Below are 19,620 nucleotides of genomic sequence, written 5' to 3' on the forward strand. Positions count from 1 at the left end.
TTCTTCCTTTCTTCTTTCATTTTTTTTTCTTTTTAATCCAAAGTGTCATTATGATGTTAGTTCTAAACTTCGGTGCAGAACTCTCACCAGTTAGAAAGGACCAAGTAAGGATGTCAACCAATGAGCTAGTTAGTCCTGATGCACAAAGTGTGTCTTTTTATTCCAATGCTTAGACATCTTGGGGTCTTGCTGGCACTGGAAGGACCTGCCGCTCCCAGAGTGAGTTAATTCCTAGAGAAAGCAAACAGCTCCCTAAGAGCGGACCTTTCGAATGGGAACCAACCAGTCCAGAGCCCATTCTCCCCAACCACCTCCTTTATGTAGCTCTTACATTCTAAGCCAATATCCCCCCATCCTAACCACCCCGGGCCAGGTAACAGACAACTAAGGTCAGCCCATATGCCACCGAGGCTGCTCACACTACGCAAACCAGCCAATCCTGAGCCTGTTTACCCTGCCCTGTACGTTTCTTCCTGCAGGAACGATATAAAGGCTCCTGCCACTTTTCCGCTCTGCTCCTTCTGCATCCTGACTGGTCCTGGGGCTTCCTTTTGTGCCCCTTTGTGAGAGTGACATGCTCCCTGTTTCTGGGTATCAGTGATATTTTAAAACATCTCCCTTCACAACCGTCATTTTTGGGTCTACATGTCTAACCGTATCCAATCCCAGCTGCGTTTTAAAAATCTTTAACATTGGGAGTCAAACAGAAGGTGAGAAATGGCCATTTTTCCGTCTCCCAGATCTTCTTCCCAGACTCCCACGTGAGTCAGATCTGACCGCCACAATATTACAAAAATGAGCTCACAGGATACTTACTGGTGACAAAAAATATATATAGCCAAACCAAGAGATGCATTAGGAGATGCTTCGTACCCAACACCTGAGTTTCCTGACCTTCTTACCCCATGCAGGCAGAGAGCAGCGATGTGCCGAGTGTCGGTTCATCATCTCTCTACACTGAAAGGTTGGGAGAGAGAAAAATGGAACACGACATGTCCCTGCCCTGAAGGGGACCACCTGCTGGTGCGGGAGAGGGCCAGTACACGAGGTAACAGCTGTAAGCGTATTACAGCTCCACACAACACTCGGGCAAGCCGCTGGTACAGCGAGGTCTTATACTGGATCTTGAAGGATGAGCAGGAGATGACTTAAAAAAGGTCAGGCTGGCGATCTCAGAGAGAGGAGCATTATTTCTTTGCAGGAATAAAAAGTGTGGGAAAGGGTACGTGGAGTTGGTTTTTAGAAACCTGACAGTGTCTCCGTGGTTTTACATTTTTCCTTAGCTTGTATTTTCTCCATCTGCCGTCCTGCCGCATCAGCAAATCGCCAAGAGTAGGGCAGAATCGTGGCGTTGCAATGTGTCAGTCTCGGGAGAGAAATCATCCCTGGGGATCGTGAGTTTGCAGGTCTGGGGAAAGATCCTCCCCTCTGTCCAAAGCTCAGACACTGTCTCAAGGGTCTGGGGTGGGGGTGGGGGGTAGGCAAGAGAGAGGCAGCAAGGTGCGTTTGCATGTGTCTGGCCCTTTAAGAGTCACTGGAAATAATACCAAGGAGAGAAAAAGGAGCTGCTGGATTTTTAGCAGCTGATTTATACCCCACCATTACTGCACTTTATTCTTCACCAAACTGGTATGTGTCCAACCCAAAATAATGGAAAATGAGGGTGGGAGTGCGGGGGGGTAGCATTCTCAAGATGCCAGTTATTAAGCACAGCAAAGATATGTTTGCAGTGGTCCAGATCTTTGACATTCACTGATGTTCACCAGTTTCCAAACTCCAAAGGTTTGCAAAATGTAGCCCTCTTGACAGACTTAAGGCGCTCCATCACTTTCAAATTGCCCCACCCTGTCCAGACCCAAACGCTACTCATCTCCAAAGGAAATGGCTCTTGAGAATCTGAAGATGGTTCTACATCACTCTGCAGGGCAAGCATAGAAGTAACTGGGGCCCCTGTGTTTGGCGTCGGGCAGGCATGCGGCAGAGCGTGCCATAAATAAAAACCCCGCGTCTGACCGTTGGCCAAACCTCAGCGAAGTCTGTTTTCAGCTGAGTAAAGGAAAGCCATGCCAACCTTCCAACACGTTCTTCTGGGAGAGGGAAAATGAGCAAAATGTCTCCACTAAGTAAACAAAGCCCGGATTAGTGAAGGAGTTGCCCCCTTCCCTATGAGCCCACGAACAGAGATGTACGCTGCTTTTCTTAAAATGTGAAAATAACGATCCTTACTTCCTGCTTTGGGGTGAGCAGTGTCTCCAGCTAAACAGCAGTCAGGGTTTAAGGTCTTTTCAGGCACTTGTCCACCAGAGGGGCTGAAAGGCCTTTGGTCCTTCCCTGGCACTTGTTTACTTGTTAATGTTTTTAGACTCTGAGGATGCTCTAAGTGGAAGAGACCTTAGCGATCTCCTTTGCAGAGAAGAGAAGCGCACACACGGGCAAAAACATTCAGAAGATGAATCATCATTCTGAACGTTTACCAAGCATTCATTACGTGCGAGACACTCTGATAAAAGCCTTCTATGGCAACTCTCTGAATCCTCACAACAATCCTGTGGGAGGCGGTCTCTCATGGCCCCCAGTTTAGAGAGGCTAAGGAACTTGTCCAGAATGATGCAGCTCAGAAGGGGAGGAGCAGGGATTCAAGCCAAGTTCCACTGGCCCAAAGACCTCTGCCCTACAACCGCAGTGCCCAATCCCACAGGGGTGCTCTGAGGATTGAAGAAAATGACACGAGCAGGGCTTACAGAACAATGCCCTGCCCGTGGTAAATTCCTCAAAAAGGTTAAATACCATGGTTGATTTTCTGTTATTATTAATTGACTTAATGTCTTCCGATCTCCCTTGGAATAATGTGAGTTGAGAGGGGTCTACCAGAAGTTAGCTTTGATACTACACCTGTCACCCTATTGGCCAATTTAACCTCTCAGAGATGCAAGCACCCATTCCACAGCCCAGATAAGAGGCGATCACCATACGCTCCATGTACCTCAGTCGTTTGGGACTAAACTGAAGAAGACAAGCAGAAATTATCTTACCTATGTGCAGATACTGACTACTATGTATAAAACAGATAAACGACAAGTTTCTTCTGTACAGCACAGGGAGCTATATTCAATGTCTTGTAGTAACCCATAATGAAAAAGAATATGAAAACAAATTTATGTATGTATACACATATGACTAAAACATTACACTGTACACCAGAAATTGACACAACATTGTGAACTGGCTATACTACAATTAAAAAATAAATTTAAAAAAATTATCTTACCTAAATATGGAAATAATGAGAGCGATCAATCATGATGACCTACTATGTACTGGAATTTTATATACTTTCTGATCCTCACCACCTTAAAAGTAGACATTACTATCCTATTTTATAAATATAAACTCTGAGGTTCAAAGATCCGCCCCAGGTCACATTGCTAGAAAGTGCCTAAGACAGGTTCTGAATCCTGCTTTTTCTGAGCAAAGCACACATTATATCATATATATGCTTCTCCCTTAGACAGTGATTCTCAGCCCTGACAGCCCTGGGGAGGCTTTAAAACTATCAGTACTCAGAACCCGTCCAAAACAATTGAATCACTGCCTCGGGGGGGGGGGGGGGAGGGAAAACCCAGGCACCTGTGATTTATAAAGCCTTCCAGGTGGGTCTGCTGCTCTGTCTGGACTGAGAACCCCTTATCTAGACTCTGCTATCTTCTGAGATGTGTAAAATGAAGAGTAACTTACAGCAATATATTTCCTGTTACGTAGTCCATTCATTAGTTTAAAGTAGCTTAAATGAAGGCTCGTTCGCATTATTTACTCCCGGAGCTAATTTTCCCTGCTTGGAAAGTCATCCATCCACATTTGGATGAAGAATCTCACGACACTTTTTTTTCTAGATTATGAGCCATACAGTTGTTTCCTGTGATTTTTTTTCAATCACAACGTATTTTTGAGAGCCCCCCTTTGTGTCTTTATTGTCACTCCTGAGAGACATAAAAAAAAAAAAATCAGCCACTGTTCCTCCCAACGAGCTTGGGGTCATCACTGCAACAAATATTGATTGAGTTTATTGACCTGGGCCATCTGGTATAAAGCAGCAAATCGTGGTTGTGTAACTCCTGCATCTCAGCACCTAGAGTCTGGTACAGCGATAGGAGCTGACATTCAAACTGGTAAATAAATATGTAATTACAAATTATGGTCATTGTCATGACGGAAATAAACAGAGAGGGGTCTCCTTTAGATTGGGTGGTCAGCGGTCATTTCCATGAAACGGCTTCAAAATCCTGAGGTTGTTTGATAGTTGTCTGGTGTATTCAGGAGAGTTAATTTTAGAACAACGAATCTACCCAGGATGTCTGACTCTTTCCCTCGGGATAATGTTTTTGAGCTGCATCCTGTTGTTAAGTGTATCCACAGTTTCTTATTATTTGCTAAGCAGAATTCAACTGTATGAATACACCCTTGGTGATGTTTATGCACAAGAAAGTTTAAGAATCCACTGATTGTACTTGCCAGAAATCTTGGCCCACGGTACTGCCCTCGGTAGGCATTCAACACACATTAGCTGATTGGATGAATTTTGATGATCACGGATAAGACCTATAATTCTCTCTCTTAGTTCTCTCTCCAGTGTCCCCAACCACAATATTCATGTGACGGCTGTTTTTTTTTGTTTGTTTGTTTTTTGTTTTTTTAATATAAAGTAGATGTTAATTTGAGCCAACAAAAAGACAGAAGCAATTGAGCATTTTCACACAAGGCAAATGGTTCACTCAAGAGGTCACATTATCAGCGTCAAACCTGTTTGTTCTCAGGATTCTTTAAAATCAGATGTGTCCAGTGCAGACAGACGTTGCCTCATTCATCACCATGTCCATGTCTATGTCCATGGCTGGTTTTGACTCTTTAGCTTGGATGTTAATTAATTACACAAAATTCGGATGTGCTGAGAGGTAAGGATGATACCCTAAGTTCCTAGGAAAGCGTGGTCCCTCTTTATTTGTCTCTGCTTCCACTACAGCCCGAGTCACAGCACCTAGCATCCAGTTGGTGTTCAGTGAAGGTTTCTGGAATTGAACTGAATGTAGACAAATTGCTTGGATACCAAATACGAATGTGCACAATCTGTTTATCCATAATCATTACTTTGGGAACGTTCAAAGAAGCCCTTCCCCAGCCTGCCTTTTAACGCAGGGCACATTTCTGAGCTGAGACTAATGTTCCGCAGAATGTCTCCCGCGAAACCAGACTAACATTTAAAACAGTTAGTATCCCAGAAGCAGCCTGGGCAATGTCAGTGTGGCTTGCGATTACGAGCTGGTCTACATGAAGAAAACAAGCTCCCTTTAATAAACTGGACTGTATACTGGCTGCAGAAACCTATTAAAACAAAGGGAGACTGGCTCGATGAAGCTGAGAGGCTTGGACATATTGTTGCCGATTAAAATTTATACATTAATTATAGGATAAAGCCGTCAAGAGGGATTCCATTTTGATAGAAGGCAGCTAGAAGATAGTTGTTGAGTATATGAACTCTGGAGTCAGAATTACATCTTCTGCACCCTAGCTGAGACCTGGGAGGATCCGCCTAACCTCGCTGACCCTTAGTTCCCTGACCTACAGAGAAGTGTTGATATTAACAGCCTCACTGGGCTGTACTCTGATTGAATTATATAATGCATTGTATAATGCCTTCTTAGGTAAGCTGTGGATGGAAATTCAGCACATCCCCATCATCTTAGAGCTTATTAGAAATGCAGAAACTTAAGTCCAACCCCATACCTCCTGAATCAGAAACCCCATTTTAGCAAGATCCCAAGGTGACTCGCACACCCATTAAAGTGTGAGAAATGCGGATCTTAAAACATGTTACACGTGCCAGGCATGCAGGAAATGCCTGGTAAATATTTGCTACTAGTATTGTACAGAAAATTTTAGGAATATAACTAAAATACAGTGCTACCTCCTCCCAAGGGATAGTCAGATGCATTTCTTTACCGTATTGTGTATGTCTTTTATCTTCCTAGGATTGTTCACCGTTGCAAAGATCAATGGTCTTTTCACATATGACATTCTGTGTAAACCCTGACCTTCTTAATTTTGATGATCATTTGTACAACCAGGGTTGAACAGTCGATACTGATCACCTAAAAAGCAGGCTAGGTTTCTCTGTGTATTTCAAACATACAGCTTTATCAAAACCGGCAGGCTGATGCCCAGATGAAATTGTTAATTGACCTTCTCTCCCGCCTCACACCCATGGACAGATGCATCTTTTTAAATGGATTCTTCACACGCTGACAGCTTGGTTGCCAGTTTCCACACCTATAATTGACAGAAAAAGATGCAACATAAGGGAAAAAATTGTAAAAATTTTAGGAGGCAATCATTTCCAGTTTCCTTGAGCCTATGTTAACAAAGATGGGAGACAATGTGTATTGGGTGAGGGGACAGCAATGTTTTCTTCCTGGATTTTTCCCCTTTACATCAGTACACTTGTGTGTGCTCTCTGGAAACCTCTAAGAGAAATAAGTAGCTCCATCTGTGTCTTTAAGGATCCTCCATCTCCCCTGAGTAGGAGCTGGGAGCACAGCAAAGACGTTGCACGCCCTGTGAGCTTCCAATGAAAAGTACAAACAGTCGACACGTCCCTCCAGCCTGAGAAGAGATGTTCTCCCCACTGGTCACCGTTCTGGTCCCTACACTCCACACGGTCGCTCCTGCTTCCCTGTGTTAGGGCCCAGAATATTAGCACCAACACTCCCTTTGCCTTCAATGCTCTTCTCCTAAGTATCTGTTTGACTCCTCTCCTCTATTTCTTCAGGTCTCTCTGAGATGTCTCCTTATCTGCAAGGCCTTTCCTGATTACCCTTAGTGAAATAGCTCTCTCTCTCCTCTGACCCCTGCCCTAATGGATCATCCAGTCTGGTGAGAGACAGATATTAATCAAAGAATCATGCAAATATATATCCTGAAGGACCTATAATTCAAAAAGATACATGCACCCCAATGCTCATAGGAGCCAAGACATGGAAACAACCTAAATGGCCATCGACAGGTGACTGGATAAAGAAGTTGTGGTATATTTATACAATGGAATACTACTCAGCCATAAAAGAGAATGAAATAACGCCATTTGCAGCAATATGGATGAGCCTGGAGATTGTCATTCTAAATGGAGTAAGTAAGCCAGAAAGAGAAAGAAAAATACCATATGAGATCACACATATATGGAATCTAAAAAAGGGGGGGAAAAGGACACAAATGAACTTATTTGTGAAACAGAGACAGACTCATAAACATAGAAAACAAACTTATGGTTACCAGGGGAAGGGGGTGGGAAGGGGTAAATTGGGAGTTCAAGATTTGCAGATACTAACTACTGTATATAAAATACATAAACAACAGGTTTCTTCTGTCTGGCACAGGGAACTATATTCAACACCTCACAGTAACCTATAATGAAACAGAACACAAAAAGGAATATATGTGTGTATATGTATGACTGAAACATGATGCTGTACACCAGAATTTGACACAACATTGTAAACTGACTAACTACAATAAGAAAATAAAACACATACAAAAAAAGAATCACGCAAATAAATTTAAACTTAGCACTAAGGACTGAGGGAAGGCAGGCCCAGCCCTAGGAGAGTAGATCAAAAAGGAGGACTGACTTGATTGGAAGAATTGGAGACAGTTTTCCCCAGGAAGTGAGAGTGGAGCTGATCATTGAAAAACAGGATAACAAAAGAATGGTGCTGAGATTTAAAACAGCCTTGAACATTTATCAACTACATATACAGAGGCTGAGTGCAACATCTCAAGGTTCTGTTTGACTTCAATAGTCTCCATTATTTGCACTAGTATCCACAAAACACACACACACACACACACACACACATACACATTTTGCTTTCTAGCTCTTATGCAACCTGAGGTGTCAGCTATAATTTCTTTTTCTTACGGAAGATGTTCCTCATGCACCTTAAGTAGGTCAAGGTCTCCAGTTTTATGCTGTTGTCCTCACATCCTCTCGGCAGCCTTGGTGACAGATTTTTCCCCTCCTTTCTTGGTAAGGAGTACAATGAGATGATACGGGCTTCACACACCTTGCACCACATGAATATACAACAAGCATTAGCTCTCAGTGCAGGGGTAGATCTATGAACTCACCAGAAATCCTTTGGAAAGGGCCTGAATTAAGAACTCAATTTTAAGTCATTAAAAATAGGGTCTCAGTAGAACTCAGGTATATGTACCACGGAAATGAATCATTCTACAAAGACCCTACCACCGGCGGCTGCTGAGACAAAGAGCAGAACTTAAAAAGGGAAGCCATAATTCCCTCGGGGGCTATGGGACCCAGTGGATCACCTCTCCTCTTTCAATTTGAGAGCGTGTTTGGTTACTTAGTAATTGTGTGTTCTGGCCATTCCACGGTAAAAATTCCAACGTTGTGAGAAGGAAATCTGGAAATGCAGATTATTCCTCAGAAAGCACTTGTCACACAAACCACCCAGGACCTCAGAGAATTGCTTCTTTAATTGATATTTGTGTTTTTTTCATTTAATGAACGCTGACAGAGAAGCTGCCATGTGGTGTATACTTTGCACATCCTACCTCGTGGGAATCGTTATGACAGCCCCGTGGGGAATGTGCTGTTGCTATTCCCAGTTTCCAGATAATGGAATTGAGGCTGTTTTTGCTCTGCTTTGCTGATGTATATACAAAGCATATAGGTAAGACAAACCATGATGCACTGAAGGAATCCAAGGAAACCGGGTGTCCCCAGAGGGAAGAAGCAGAGAAGAAGATCTATAAAGGTCAGATCTCGAGCTAAGTTAAGCAGTTTGAATTTATCTTGAGGAAAATTAGAAGCTACTAGGGGATTTTAAAACAGAAGACTGATACGATGTTATTGCAGTTTTATAGCACATCAGCTAAAAAATCTTTTTGTTGAAAGCAAAAGAAAATCCGGTCCAAACTGGATTGGTTCATGTCATTGTGAACCAGGTGAGCTTCAGGTGAGCTCTGATCCAGGTGTTCAAAAATATGTTACCAGGACTCAGTCCCTCTCTTTCCGTTTCTTAACTGTGATTCCTCATTGCTGGATCTGTTTTGGGCAAGTCTCACTCCATGTGCTCTCAACATAAATGTCAACCCTTTTTAGAGTATATGATTTCTTATCTACATCCGGTGGGGGAGAGAGGGTAACTGCTTCTCTAACAGCTTACAAGAAATGCCTTTAAATTCAACCTCTGCCCTGATTTGGTGAGGTGCCCACTTCTTATACAGGCTACGGGAACAGTCCTCCAACTGGTATAGGCCTGGGTCACAAGATCTACATCTGGAGCTGGCGGTGAGATCAGCTTCACCCAGATACACTCAGTTAAGATTGGAGAAGTCCCAGAGGAGGTTCAGAATCCCGGCTTAATGTGACATTTTCGCTCTTAAGGAAGAAGTTGTCCACTCTACGTGCCCCATGACAGCAGCAGGCCAGGGGTGTGGTTTTCCTGCTAGATGTCTGATGCCGTGTGGGCAAAGCTTCAAGTTTCGATGTGACTCCAAAGGAGAATTTTATTTTTTATCCCATCTATTTTTGGGCAAGAAAATTCATGTTCTAAAAGAAGATAAATATGTAAGGTGATGTGATGCGTTAATTAACAACAGGAGCTGAACCTTTTCACAGTGCTTATGTCTCTCAAATCTCCATAATGTATGCTTTAAATTTCTTACAATTTTCTAGCTCAATTATACCCATATGCCTACCGAATGTTTTGTTGAAAAGGAGTATTTTCGGAAGTAATAAGTGTCCTGCACGATCCTGTGGTTGGTTAGCCAATGGTTCAGTCAAGGGCGGAGGGAGCGAAGAATGGTACAAAGCAAAGGGAAAGTAGGTTGGATATTTTTCGTCATTTGTACTAGTCAGGAGAAGAAATTCATCAACGTTCCCTCAAAATTGTAGCCATGGCCAAAAGAGACCTTCCATCATTTTCCATCACCATAATTGGTTGGCCCTTTCTTACTGGCAGTAACAAGCTCTATGTTGGGAGCTCACAGCAAAAGGAGCTACCATTCTCAGCTCTTACAAGAAGCAATAAATTTCAACAGGAAAAAAAAAAAGAGTATTTCTGTAAAACAAAACCAGCAAATATCTCCAACTAGGGGAGTTAGGTCTGAAAGAAAACTAGAGAAATTAAAGTTTGAGTTTCAGACTGTGAATAACATATTTTATTTTCCATGATTGATTTTTGCCGGTTAATTAGAATGATACCTTATTGACTGTACCTTTTTATCTTTCTCAACAACAACAACAGAAATTATATTTCCTTGTGGTATTATTTCTACTTTTATGCTTGAACACTTTTCATCGCAGCATCTTGTAGAAACTGGCAATTAATAAAACAGATTAAAATGAAATCTTGACAGAACACTTTCTAGAAGGATCCAAACTCTCTTGGATTGAGATGTTTAAAAGAAAAGAAATAAAGCTTAAAGTGATCATCTTCACAGTTTTGATATTATATTTTAGTTTCTGCCCTCATGCCAAGTAAAATAGAGGAATCAAGATACAAGGGCAAAATAAACAGATTGCACCAATTTTATTGCACCTTGATGTTAAGAACATCTGCTTGATGAGGCTATAAAATTCATATTTAAATCCCACTAGACTAGAACATTAGACTGAGGAGAACGGGGATGGTTCTGCTTATTTCCACTCTATCAGTGTCTTGCCCATAATAGGAGTTTAAGAAATTGGTTGAGCAGATAAATTTAAGATGAGGAAACTGATGTTCTATGAGTCAACTGAGTAAGCAAGTCTTAAAGCTATGAGAGGATCAGAATTATGCCATGGGTCTCTTAATCTGCCCCAACCCAATGTTCTATTATCTAATTAGAATAATAATAAGAGATAACATGCCTGGACATACTACTGTATCCTCAGCATCATTTCCCCTTCTGCCTTCCCATCAGCTTCCAATTTTCATTGGAGATCCAAGGGATCTTAAAAATCTGACTCCATTCTCAGCTCCGGGAGCACCTGACCTAAGTTAAGCCAGTCAAGGCATTCCACCTTCTGGTTGCAGTGATTGGTTCAGAGTAGGGATGTGACCCAGGCCAATCCAATTAGGTTGACTCTCAGAGCTTTAACAAGAAAAGCTCTCACATATGCTTTCTTTCTCTAGATAGAACGGGGTATCTGTGTGTGTCCTAGAACTCCCACAGGGATGGGCAGAATAAGGGCGGTGGCAGGTGCGGTCCTTTTTGTCATCATGTTGGAAGCCATTCAGATGAAAATACAGATTCACCTAGAGGGTGTAACCAAGAGAATTAAAGGAACCAGAACCAGAGTCCACTGTAAATCTCCAGACTAATCCACCCCTAAAAGTTTGACTTACCTTAGAAAGTTCTTCCATGTGAAACAACACATTTCCCTTTGTTGTCTGAGCTGAATTTGGGATGGAAAAGGAGTGAAGACCAACGCAGTGATATCTGCAGCGCTCTTAGCATGTGCAGATATGGTGGTAAGTACTTAACATACAATAGTTTATTTAATCTTTGCAACATTTATATGAAGTAGTAATTGCGTTATCCCATTTACAGATGAAGAAACTGAGGCTCCAAAAAAGCTACATGATGTGCCCGATTACAGAGCTAATAAGTGGGGAACTCTGGCTCCAGAGCTCAGGCAGTTAACTGCTGTTCCATAATCCCTAAAACACACTGCCTCCTTTCAGACCCTCTCTCCCACTCAGGGCCTTTTAATCTGTATTTCTTCCTGCTTAATTAAGAAGGTTGTTCCTGTCATTCATGTCTCAGGTCAGTTAACACCTCTGAAGTGGCCTCCTCTGACCACTTTATCTTAAAGTAGGACCCTTGCAGGAACTCTGTGTCCCATCACCCTGTTTGTTTTCTTCAGTATATTCTTCTCATTGCGTGTTTATCCCCCACTGGAATGTAGACTCTGCGAAGGCAGAAACCTTGTTCACTCCTGTATTTTCTGTGCCCTGCCAAGAGCTTGGCATGGGTTGGGCACTCAATACACACATAATATTTTTGAATGAATAGATACCTCAATTAATTAGAAATAATTATAATTATACATTTCCTTCCTTCTGCTGCCTTTTGGGGGTTTTGCTCTTCTTTTTCTAATTCTTTCAGCTGGTGGGTTAGATTGTTTATTTGAGATTGTTCTTCTTTTTTGAGGAAGGCCTGTATCGCTATAAACTTCCCTCTTAGCACTGCCTTTGCTGTGTCTCATATATTTTGTGTGGTCGTGTTTTCATTTTCATTTGTCTCAAGGTATTTTTTAATTTCAACTTCGATTTCATCATTGACCCATTGGTGTTTTAAATAGCATGTTGTTTAATCTCCATGCTTTCCTTTTTTTCTCCTTTGTTTTTCTGTAGTTGATTTCTAGTTTCATGGCATTGTGGTCAATAAAGATGCTTGAAATAATTTCTATCTTCTTAAAATTGTTGAGGCTTCTTTTGTGCCCAAGTACATGATCAATCCTAGAAAATGTTCCATGTGCACTTGAAATGAATGTATATCCTATTTTGGGGGGGTGTAATGCTCTGAGAATATCCACCAAATCTGATTTTTCTATTGTATCATTTAATTTCTCTGTTGCTTTATTTATTTTCTGTCTGGAAGATCTGTTTAGTGATATTAATGTGGTGTTAAAATCTCCGATGACGGTTGTAATCCCATCAATATCCCCCTTTATCTCTGTTAGTAATTGTTTTATGTACTTAGGTGCTCCTATATTGGGTGCATATATATTAACGAGTGTAATATCCTCATCTTGTATCACTCCTTTAATCATTATAAAATGTCCTTCTTTATCTTTCTTTATGGCCTTTGTTTTAAAGTCCATTTTGTCTGAAATCAGTACTACAACACCTGCTTTTCTGGCTTTTCCATTTGCATGGAATATCCTTTTCCATCCTTTCACTCTCAATCTATATGTGTCCTTCTCCCTAAAGTGGGTCTCTTGTATGCAGCATATTGAAGGTTCTTGCTTTATTATCCAGTCTGCCACTCTGTGTCTTTTGATAGGAGCAATTAGATCATAATCTCACTCCCATTAATGTATATTGACAAAATAAAACAAGGATGGAGAGCAATAGAGAGAAAGAGAGACACTGTAGAGCCCTGGAGACCAGGAATGCTGGTAGATTGGTTTGTTTTGCTGTGACACTCAAGCAGCTTGATGAGTCAGCAGGTCTCCATTCATCTGTGAATATCCAAGTTATCATTTTAAATGTCCTCTGTACCCAGTCATATGCCTGGCTGCCCAAACAGCTATTTAAGGGAAGAGGGGAAGGAGTTGACTCCAGGCTGTGTGTGATTCATGAGCACAAGGAGACTGAGTGGAAGGAAAATGGAATGAAAATGAATGATTAACAAGATCAGCTCTTGGCCAGGTCCATGTAAACTCTGAGGGCCTCTCTTTAGTATGTTCCTCCCTTACAGCCCACTTCTGCTAGAGCAGTCTTGGAAAAAACTCTTAGCCTATAGCTGTGCGCTGCAACACATCCCCCCAAGCCCACTCAACTTCAGAACCACTGTGATGGACAGTTCCACATACATTGCCCATGCCCCACCTCCAAAGCATGCCTGGGGAAGTCTATCCACTTTTCTGTCTCTGAAGGCGAATTTGCCCTAAAATGTGGGGTAGTGTCCCAGAGCCATCCTCAACCAGTGAAGGATGGAAGCCAGAAGTCAGTAGTGCCCAGTCTCCCATTCGTACAGTTCAGAATATTGAGACTCAGAGAGAATAACTTGCTTGCCCAAAGCAAAACTAGCAGGTAATCTAAGATGTGACTTTAACCCAGTCTTATGATTCGAAATCTTAAAATCTTTCCCTAGCCCAGGCAGCCTCAGCAAGAAAGAAGCTCATGAGACAACCAGATATTTTTAGAACTTGAATACTACTGTTATTAGTCTACTGAGTTCTATAAATTTCCTACTGACTTGCAAAGTAATTTTGAGGGACAAAGATCTGGTATGTAGAACTCAATATATGTTTTTTTCAATGTATAGATAAATGATTGAAAAGATGAGTAAGGGGAAAATGGAAATACTTCCTTATTGATTCCCTAATATTGCAAATTAAAACTAAAATGATTAACTCATGGTGACAACTACCATTATAGCAAGAGACTCAAATATGTTAAAAAAAAAAAAAAAAAAAAAAAAGGATTGCAGACCAGAGCTGGAACCTTACCACTTACTAATTTTGGGATTTTGAGTAACTCAACTTACAGGGTTATGCAGAGAATTAAATGAGATAATATTTTCCCCAATATCTAGGGCAATTTCAGAAATATAGTAAGCGTTCAACAAGGAGATGTTTTAATTAATTAATTAAAATATATTATGTGCTTGTTCTATGCCAGTCACTGTGCAAGTCACAGGGGGAACCAATGAAAGTCAGTACCTGCTCTCAACGAGCCCACAGCCTGTGGGGGAGCTGTGTTTATAAATCAAAAGGCAGATGTGAAGTGCTCTTGAGTTGTGAATGTCCCCTGGCCACGTGTTACAGGAAATGTGCCCCTCGTGGCCTCATCACTCTCCTATGGGTTCCAGGAAAATCACACTCAGCCACTGTTTTGTTCAGGGTTGTGTATGAATCATGATCTGTGCTAGATTTCTTTGTCCCTTTCTCGTTTTGGATCAGTCTGTATTTATCAAAGCCATCTGACTCAGGAAAGAAGTGGAGTGCAGAGTCAAACAGCTAGAGAATTTCCCACACTCCCCAGCTGTGGACTCTCAGAAGAGGAGTGTGTTCTAAATGGACAGAGCCAGAGGTCCTGAGTTTTAACTGCTTCCTGTCCTATGGCTAACATAAACAGCAGGTATGACTCCCAGCTCATGAGCTTAGCTGGGAAAAAAAAAAAAAGAAAGAAAAAGAAAGAAAAGAAACCACAAAACAAAAATTTTAAAATCCCTCTATTTGTTTATCTTTTTTTAAATTCACTTGGTTCTAATTCAGAGTCCACACCTCCTGGCTAACTGGCGGTGGACGGGCTACTAGAGAGTTCCCTTCCTAGAGATGCTGGACATCCTGGACGCTCTGTAACATCACAACCTCAGGGAAGCTTCTCTGATCATGAACGTTAACCTGCGCTGGTTACTACTGAGGGTCCACGGTGCCTGCAGCCCACACCATCCCTCTAGTTCTGATGGCACCAATTCCTTAGAGCCGTGCTTGGGGCCTGAGACCTTTGGGAAGGCTGGGGCTTCTGGTGTCTTGAGGGATCCAAAGCTCTCATTCCCCTTGGCCGTCTGGACGTCTTCCAAGGGCACTTCCAGGGACAGCTCAAATCTCTGCTGCTTAGGGTACACAGACACATACACACACGTAACTGTCTCCAAAACTCTCCCTTTTCATCCAAAGTCAAAATGCTGTTCTTTCTACTCTTGTTTCCCTCCCTCTCCTCTCCCTGCCAAAAAGAAGTCTAGTATCATCTATTCAACCGACCAAGACTTTTGAGATCAAAAGCCCCAAAGGGATCTAACTGTCCCTTCTCTTTTTTCGTTTGCTTCTAACCCTTCCCAGAGGCAGGAGAGCAAGCCTTGTTGCTTATTTTGGTGAAGGAAAGGAAAAGAAAAATCCATGGGAGAACCACGTACATCAACGTGTCTGTAGCTGATTCGACCATAGCTCTGTGCCACTTGGCTTGCAGAGCAGTGAGCAGGGTAGTCAAGTCGGGTTTTGCCTAGCTAAATGTCTGATATCATATATCAAAGGATGACAACCATCTCGTAATAGCATGTGTTTATAGATAATTAGAAGTTAGACATAAAAGGAAATTGCTGCTGCAATGTTTGTATTTGAGCAGAATTGATTAGGGCGAGGTGTAAGAAAGACAAGCCTGCAAGAATGCATCGCAAGCCATCCAGTGCCTTTCCCCAGAGAGCCTAAATTGGCATCCAACAGCACACAGGGGGAAGAGATGCCGCTACAATAGCCATCATTCACTGGGCGTTTACTGTATGCCAGTAACTCTGTAATATTATCATATTTAAACTTCCCAAAAAGGTGAAATGTGAGGCCCATGTGGGAAAAACATTCGTTACTTTCACTGCCCCAGCCCACAGTCATAAACAGTGCCTGGCACATTATAGGTGTCCCATATGTATTTGTTAAAAGAATGAATAGACGGAATTATCTGAATTATCTCCACTTTATAGATTAAAAACTGAGATTTGGAGAGGGGGAGGGCAATCACATAGGAAAAGAGAGAGAATTTGGACCTAGATCAGCACCAAAGATCCTACTCTTTCCAGTCTAAATCCTGGGAATTGACCAAGGAAAATGATTCAAATTATGAAAATCAGAAATGAAATGGGAACATCTTCATAGAAATGAAGAAAATTGTAAAGAAATGGTATTTAAAAATAAACTGTCTGCCAACAAATCAGATAACCTAGGTGAAATGAACAAATTCTTGGACACAAACTATTGAAGCAGACTCACTCAAAAAGAAAAGGAAAATTTGACTAGACACATAGCAAGTAAAGAGATCCAGCTAGTAATTTTAAAACTTCCTCAAAAAAGAAGCCCAGGCCAAGATGGCTTTTCTGGTAAATTCTTCTAAACATTTAATGAAAAATTAGTAACAATTCACCACAAACTCTTCCGAAAAAAATGGAAGAGGAGGGAACGCTTTCCAACCAGTGCAACCCTGATACAAAATCCTGACAAAGACATCAATCACAAGAAAAGAAAATAACAGACCAGAATCTCTTAGGAATAGAGTCACAAAACATCCATCAACCAAATACTAGCAAACTGAATCCAGTAGCATCAAAAAAAAAAAAAAAAAAAAAAAAGATTCAACCAGACCAAGTTAGATTTATCCCAGGATTGTAAGTTTGGTTTAACATCTAAAAATCAATGTGAAAACATCGTATCCATGGAATAAAAAAAAAAACACCATAATTATCTCAATAGATATAGAAAAGGATTTTAAAAATCCAGCAACCTTTCATGATAAAAATGCACAATGAACTTAGAATGCAAGGAAACTCCTTCAACCTAATAAAACCCACAGCTAACATCATACTTAACAGGGAAAGACTGAATGTTTTCCTCTAAGATCAGGAATGATACAAAGATAGCCATTCTCATCACCTCTATTCACCATTGTACTGAAGATTCTAGCCAGGCCAATTAGATAAGAAAATGAAATAGAGGGCATTTCTATTGGAAAGGAATAAATTAAGCTACCTCTGTTGGCAAATTGAGTGATCTTATATATAGATAATCTTAAGAAACCTGCTAAAAAACCAACTGTATTCCTATACACTAGTGTAATGGACTGAATATTTGCATTTCCCCAAAATTCTATGTTGAAGCCCTAAGCCCCAATGTGATGCTATTTGGAAGTCGGGTCTTTGGGAAGAAATAAGGTTTAGCTATGCTCATAAAGGTAAAGTCCTTGTGATACAATTAGTGCCTTTATAAGAAAAGACCCAAGTGCTCCCCTCCACCCTCTCTCTCTTTCTCTCTCTCTCTCTCTCTTCCATGTGAGGATATAGCAGGAAGACAGCCATCTGCAAGCCACAAAGGATCCTCATCAGACCCTGACCACGCTCGCACTCTGATCTCCAACTTCCCAGCCTCCAGAACTGTGACAGATAAGTGCCTGTTGTATATGGTATTTTGTTACGGCAGCCCAAGCTAAGACAAATAGCAGTGAATAATCGAAAATAAAATTAAGAAAACAATTACTTTAGAATGACATCCAAATGAATAAATCACTTAACAAGAAATTTTCAAAAAGCTGGGCAAAATATATCCTCTGAAAACTACGAAACATTGTTGAAAGAATTGAGAGAAGACCCAAATAAATGAAAAGACATTTTGTGTTCATGAACCAAGAAGCAATGTTGTTAAGATGACGATACTCCCCGAATTGATCTACAACTTTCACACAATCCCTATCAAAATCTCAGATGTCTTCTTTGCAGAAACTGACAAGCTGATTCTAAAATTCATGCAGTAATTTAAGGCATCCACGACAGGTAAAATAATCTTGGAAAAGAACAAAGAAGACTCACACTCTCCAGTTTCAAAACGTAGTACAAAGTACAGTGATAAGATAGTGTGGGACCGGCATAGGACAGACACACAGATGGGGCAGAATCGGCACGGATGCTGAGACAATTCCGTGGCAGGGATGAAGAATTGTCTTTTCAACAAATGATGCTGGGAGAACTGGATAGCCACACGCAAAAGAATAAAGTTGCAACCCTTTCTCATCCTACCCACGATGCTTAACTGAAAAGGGATCGCAGAGCTAAACGTAGGTGAGAAAACCATTAAAGACTCTTACAAGGAAATAAAGGCGTAAATCGTTGTGACCTTGGTTTCGGCAAAGGCTCCTTGGATAGAACACTAAATATTGAGGACTCTCCTTGGCTGCGAGTGATAAGGAAAAAACTGTGCCTGCAAGCAGGCTCCACCTTGATGCTTATATCAGCCTCCGATGTCTTTGGAGATAAGGATGCTCATTTCTCCTGGGTGTAGGGAGGGCACCCCTCATCTAGGTATTTTATGACCTACTGCAGGAGGGGGAAGGTCAGAGGGACATTCCTACGGCTGCAGTTTCCTCAGGCTCTTTCGGGTTAAAATATTCCATATGCCAGGTTTACCATGTCTGGGGGCCTGGGCCCCCATCAGCATCAAACTAACTTTCTCCTTTCTCTTCACAATCTCTATAGACGGTAGCAATCTCTGTTATTCACTTTCCCAGAAGTGATTAAATTCATTTAAGCAGTTTCAACCCTGTTCCCCGCCCCCAGTTTGGTTTGCACATCTAGATTCATCCAAAACGGAGTAGTCAACACTTACTAAGCACCTAGTGTGTACACACTTCAGGCATGGGAAGTAGAATCCGGGGGCCATCGGTGCCTTGTGTGTACCCCTCACGCCTGACCGCTTCAGTCCTTCTGACTGGTTCCAGTGGACAGTAGTGGCTTCCTTTTAGTCAGAAATACCAGAAATTTAACAGACACCCTACAGGAGCTCTTAGCCAAAGATTAAGTGATGGCAGTTGGTGTATAAAATCACCAGCACCCACAGCTCTCAGTGGGGTAATTCAGAGGCATATTTTCTACACGGTTTCCCTGAGAACCATAGCAGGTCTAAACTCCAGGAGGCTCCGGTGGGAATAGATGCTGCCTACCTCGTGATGACACAGTACGACGTCACTGCCTTCTCTCCCCTGTCTTGTTTCCCCACCGCCCTACTGGTTTCCTCATCTCCCAAATAAACTACGGACACTCAAATCTTTGTTTCGAGAGCTGCTTCTTAGGAAACGAAATTAATGCAAACATCATTCCTGACCACGAAGAATTTATCATCTATTAAAGATTCACTATGGGCACAAAAATCACATAAACAAACATGCAGGTTTCCAGAGACCCAAAGAGAACCTTTGGGTTCGTCCAGCCTTCCTTTGAAATCGAATAAATAATGCATTAAAAATTCACCTTCGCAGCTGAGCACAATGGCTGTCTGTGGTTACCACAGGGGGTTGTTAGCTAATCCCATCAAAGGCTGTCCCTCTTGCTGAGAGAGCAGAGCCTTCCGCCTGTCCT

At 41.7% G+C, this 19,620-nt stretch overlaps 1 long non-coding RNA gene across 2 annotated transcripts in view; it reads left to right on the forward strand.

The window, feature by feature from the left end:
• LOC116657096 overlaps positions 1–19,392 on the forward strand; it is a 222,914-nt gene extending 203,522 nt beyond the window's left edge. For both annotated transcript variants that reach the window (XR_004312069.1, XR_004312070.1), the window contains one exon: positions 17,557–19,392. This is a non-coding gene — a long non-coding RNA (uncharacterized LOC116657096). The remainder of the gene's footprint in view (positions 1–17,556) is intronic.
• Positions 19,393–19,620: the final 228 nt, after the last annotated feature.

The sequence above is a fragment of the Camelus ferus genome, chromosome 17, assembly GCF_009834535.1.
Source record: "Camelus ferus isolate YT-003-E chromosome 17, BCGSAC_Cfer_1.0, whole genome shotgun sequence".
Classification (NCBI taxonomy): Eukaryota; Metazoa; Chordata; class Mammalia; order Artiodactyla; family Camelidae; genus Camelus; species Camelus ferus.